Below are 6,000 nucleotides of genomic sequence, written 5' to 3' on the forward strand. Positions count from 1 at the left end.
GCAAAGGAAATGTTGAAGTGAATAATACAGATACATTTTAAGGGAGAGCAGCAAATAAGGAAGCCAAGAATGATAGGAGGAGGTCCCATAAGTCTGATATGGTAGAGTAGGTTGAATCTCCGGTTTCTTTGCATATTCAAAGTAATCCCATTCAATTCTGCTATCTATAGGCTAATATTTTACTGCTTATTCTTTAGAACAATTTGTATTATTTGTTAATCTTAATATTAATATTAATTTTGTTGTATGGGTCTGAATCATGAGTGGAGAAAGGAGTTTGTGATGCAGAACTGATGCGCACCTTTTCTGATTCTTTGACTGTAATCGCAATGCTGAGGAGGGAGGTGTTGAGAATAGTGTTGAAAGAATCGTATAATTTTTCATCCATTGTTCTTTGTCAAAGTGCAAGTGCAGGAGGTAAGGTGCAAAAATATGCTGACAAGCTTTCATTATGCATCTTTTAAGTACCTCACATAAAATATTGAAAGATGAGGAAGACCCGCTAGAATGACACACTTCAGAGTTAGCAATGACGTGCTTGCATCGGTATTTTTCAAAACCCGTTACAAAAAGTAGAAGTGGCATGCAGAGAAACTCGAAATGGCCTGGGACAATTTCAAGACCCTTTTGCAAATCGGTAACTCTTTCAGATTTATTTTTTATTCATGGGATTAAGATCATTGCCTGGCCTTGGAGTGATTGCTTTCAACAGAGTCAGAGAGCACAATTTTCCCATTCCCAGAGGTGACAAACAAGGCAAAAAATAGATTTGGTGAAAAGAAAAAAAAATCAGCAAAAAGACCCTAGAGAAATACACAACCTCCTTCTCACTGCCTCTGCAATTAAGTGCTAGACCAGATGGTCTACTGATTGTGAAACTTTTAAATTAACTTTGGAGCAGGAAGGACCAGGTGTCCTGGCCCAGAGGCTGAGACACGACCACTGTACAACACTGCTTTCTAAGATGGCCTATTGGGAGGACTGAGTTTCTTAATTTGTCAAAAATTAAGGACCATAAGTGGTCAATTGTGGGATACATGTAGTCACAAGAGTCATACAGCTTGGAAACAGACCCTTCGGTCCAATTAGTCCATGATGAACATAATCCCAAACTAAACTCGTCCCACCTTCCTGCTCCTGGCCCATATCCCTTCAAACCTTTCCTATTCATGTACTTATTCAAATGCCTTTTTTTTTAAATAAAATTTTACCTGCATCCACCACTTCCTCAGGAAGTTCATTCCACAAGCGAACACCCTCTATTTAAATAAATAATCTGCCTCATGTTTTTTTCTTAATTTCTCTCCTGTCACCTTAAAAACACACCCCCAATCTTGAAATCCCCCATCGTAGGGAAAAGACACCTACCAGTAACTATCTATAACCCTTGTGACCCTAAGTCTCTCTATAAAGGTCATCTCTCAACTTCTTATGGGTCCTATGGAAAAAATCCCAGCCTTTCTTTATACCTCAGGACTTCTATTCCTGGCAACATCCTGGTGAAACTCTCCAGCTTAATAATAGCCTTTCCATAACTGGGCGATCAGAACTGGACACAGTAATGAGAAGAGGCCTCACCAATGTCCTGCACAATGTTGACATGACGTCCCAACTCCCATACTCAAAGGTCTAAGCAATGAAGACAAGTGTGCTAAACACCTTTCTAACGATTCTGTCTAAACGTGATGCAAACTTCAAAGAACTGAGTACCTGAGCCCCTAGGCCCTGCGGTTCTGCAACACTACCCAAGGCCCTACCGTTGTTAAATGGAATCACTAGACTGCCACAGAAGTTCCATTTTATTCTAGCCTGAGTTTATTTTAAAAATGAGTCTAAAAGTATTTCCACACTTTAAATACTGCAATGTCACAACACTTCAATTAGATGACATGAGAAGAATATTGTCACCTAGACAAGTTAACATTCTTTACGTACAACTGCTTGCATGATTGCTGTACCTGGAGTGTCAAAAATGGCACAAAAGCATCAAAATGGGATTTTTGCAGAGAAATAAAAATAACTGCAGTAGGTCTTTGATATTATAAGTCTCAATATAACAACATAAAATTCAAATTTTATCATGGTATAAACTGCTTCAATATACATTTTGACTGTTTTAGGATCATCCTTATTCCACACAGTTTGGCTATCAGTGCGTCACTGCTTCCATTATGAACTGATACCTCCACGATGCATCTGTGTACGTGTTCCGCTTCGCGAGCCAGGTTTGTCAGCAGTTATATATCTCGCTGTTGGCTATAGGTAAGTGATGTTCAGAAAAATGTGACGTTGGTTTCCTTGGAAACACAGCTGTTGGAGACTGATGTTTGGGGTTGAATAGCTTCCAGTAATTGCTACCATGGCTTTGAAAATCAGAATAAAGTGAACAGGGAACCTATTTATTTTAAAATACAATACAATGTAACTATAAGAGACGCAAATTGCTCCCTCATTGGAAAAGGGGAGAATGTGTCTTTTTAAAACCATAATTAATAACTATTAACAACACTGTGGGAACATACAAGGATGATATATGCAATTTCTGTAAATTTGTTTGAAAGGTCATTTTGATAAGAAAAAGACTTTTTTCCATGAGTATGTAAAGAAAAAAAACTCCCACCCTTCAAATATTTGACAGTCAGATTCTGGTTTACCAGTAGCTGGGAACACCTGAACAATAATCTCAATTTATAGGCAATATTTTTAAAAGGTACAAAGTCTATGAAAAAAAAATTTGTTTTTTTTTGAAAGGAATCATTGGCCTCTTTCAGCCCATTGAGTCTACACCAACCCTCCAAATAGTGTCCCATCCCCTCCCTTAACCCCGCATTCATCATGGCTAATCCACTTAGCCTGCACACTACAGGGCAATTTAGCACCACCAATCTACCTAACCTGCAAACCTTTGGGAGTAAATCTATGCTGACACGGAGTACTTTCAAACTCCAGACAGACAGTTGCCCAAGGTTAGAACTGAACCTGGGTCCCTGTTGCTGTAAGGCAGCAGCACTAGCCACTGTGCCACCTACTGAGTAACACCAATTTGCTGTATTTCGACATAAATTATACCACATCTTATTTTGTTAAAATCACTAATATAGATAGAATTCCTCCTAAACTGGATTTTATTCTGGGGCTCTGACCTTCCTCGAGCTGCATCCCATCACTGTTGGTGCAGCAAGGCAGGTTTGCTGTTTATGAATGTTGACATCATCTCAAACCATAAGGATGAGTCATTGTAGGATTGTCTGTACTCTACAATGCACAGCTAGGGGAAAAAGGTACAAACCTGGGAAGTGTATTTTTGTAATGTCATCCCTGTTCTGGCCACATAGTGTAGAATATTTTAAAAATTGGTACCATTATTATTATTCTCAATAGAATGCAAAAGCATCAGGCCCATTTTTGTGCCCTCTTATCAAGCATGCCCACAACAAACATTCCATGAGTCATAGTTACACAGCATGGAAACAGACCCTTCTGTTTAACCAGTCCATGCTGACCATAATCCCATACTGAAACTAGTCCCATCTGCCTGCTTCTGGCCCATTTCCCCCCAAATATGTCCTACTCATATACTTCTTTAAATGTTTTAACTATACCTACATCCACCACTTTCTCTGGAAGTTCATTCCACATTTTGAACCACTGTGTAAACCAAAAAATCTCATATCTTTTAATTCTTTCTCCTCTCACCTTAAAAGTACACCCCTGGTCTTGAAATCCCCCACCCTAGAGATAAGTCACCTGTCAATCATCTTATCTACACTCCTGATGTTATAAACCTGTTTAAGGTAACCTCTCAACATCTAGGCTCCTGTGAAAACAAAATGACCAGAACTGGACATACTACTCCAGAAGAAGCCTCGCTAATATCCTGTACAATGTCAACATAGTGTCCCAACTTCTATACTCAAAGGTCCGAGTAATAAAGGCAAGTGTTCTAAATGCCTTCTTAATCATCCTGTCTATGTGTGATGCCAACTTCAATGAATTATATATCTGAACCCCTAGGTCTCTCCCCATGGCCCTACTTTTAATTGTGTAAGCCTTGCCTTTGTTTGTTTTACCAAAATGCAAAACACTCATTTATCCGAATTAAACACCGTCGGCTAATCTTCAGCCCATTGACCCAATTAATCAAGACATCTTTGTAACCTTAGATAACATTCTTCACTGTTCACATACCACTAATCTTGGTGTCATCCGCAAACTAACTAACCATGCTTTCTATATTCTCATCTAAATCATTTATATAAAATTACACACACAAGTGGACACCTCACTGATCCTTGTGCTAGTCACAGGTCTCAAACAACCATTCACCATCACACTGTCTCCTGTGAGCTTGAAGAAACACAAACCTAGTGGAATATTTAGTAACTGTCAATCTCTTCTCCTTTGTGATGTTGAGATGGAAAGGGGTAACTGAAATGCCCCCTGGAAATCTTGGATTGAGAGAGTGGGAAGGGTACAAATAATTGGCAGAACATTTTTACTTGCCCCAGTAACCTGACCCTTTCTTTTCTTTCATGCTAGTTCCTATGTGCCTTAAGCTTTCTTTTAATGTTTTAATTTTTTGTCTTTGGACTTTGTTACTAAGTAAATTGACTACTTTGTTCTGTCTTTTTAGGACAGTAATTAATACTTTAGTTTTGGTAACAGTTTGAAACTGGCATTTCGAGAACCAACCAGTAATTTTCAATGGCTGATAGAGGATTTGTGCACGAACGTTATGGGCCAGATTTATATGGAAGAAGCAGGAAAGTTGAGACAGGAGACTTCCGGCTGCAGCAGATGCTTCAGCTTTAAAAAGACTTCCAGCTACCATATTTTCACTACAGAAAGACCTCCACCAAATTCCAACAGAGTGAAAGAATTATCAAACAAAGTAAGTAGCCAGTGAGCAATTTTTAAAAAAAAGCCTCACAGAAATAAACAGATTAGTGACAAACTTGAAGCTGTTCTTGCACTGAAAATTAGAGCAGTGATTGAAATGGGGTGAAAGGTTGGTGACAACACAGTTTGACTGAATGTAACCATCCTGTTATTTAACTTCCTCTGTGAATAGCATGGTAGTCATTAAATAACTCCCTTGGCATTTCTAAAATAAATTTAAAAGCAGTTCTACATCAATATTTCAGTGTAAAAAAGTTTATACTCTTTGATCTTGATTTTTCATATCGAAAAACCCCGTCAGTGTTGCACAGATATGAACAACATCTGCTCAGCACAAGTGTTTTTGCAGTGGTCAACATAGTACACGTGTAGAACAATATAGATTGGGTTACTATTCTTAGAGCCAATCTTTTAACATTTTATTTTATCTATTGCTTCAGTTAATGTTCGCTTCAATAACTTTTACAATCTTTAAGGCTCATTTAGGGCAATGTAATATCTTTAGATTGAAATTTCAATGATCTAATCTTAAGAAATACATGAAATTGAATTGCAGTAGAATTGCACTTGAAAGATTCTTCTCAGATCCTAGTCAACTGGAAATATTGAAATAGCATTATAAAATTTGCAATGTACTTAAGCCATTTACAACCCTGAACCTCAAGAAAAATTGCATTCAACAGAATTAATTATCAGCTATGCTTCTTTTGCTTTAGTTGTATTCACATATCACATACCAATACATACATTCTACCAGCATTTTGCAGAAAGTGCAGGCCAAACCAGACTTTATCCATTGAGATGGTGCTCCTGATCATTAAAACCTTATTTGGAAATAATCAAAAGATGATCTTGAAGATTTCAAGTGATGGCACTGTGATTGTTTCCTTCTTCAGCTTGTTTAATTCTGGGTTTGTCCTTCGGAAGTAAAATTGTTGATCCAGTGCCTTGAAGACAAAAGGTCTTTGTAGTTTGTGTTTTGTCATTGCCAGAGGGAATCAGACACTAGTTTGTGTCTGTCTCCACTAGTCCATTCCATATATTATAGAAATGTTTATATAAAATATAAAAATCAGCCGATTTTTTTTTTTTCCCCTCCAT

Source organism: Stegostoma tigrinum, chromosome 14, assembly GCF_030684315.1.
Source record: "Stegostoma tigrinum isolate sSteTig4 chromosome 14, sSteTig4.hap1, whole genome shotgun sequence".
NCBI lineage: Eukaryota > Metazoa > Chordata > Chondrichthyes > Orectolobiformes > Stegostomatidae > Stegostoma > Stegostoma tigrinum.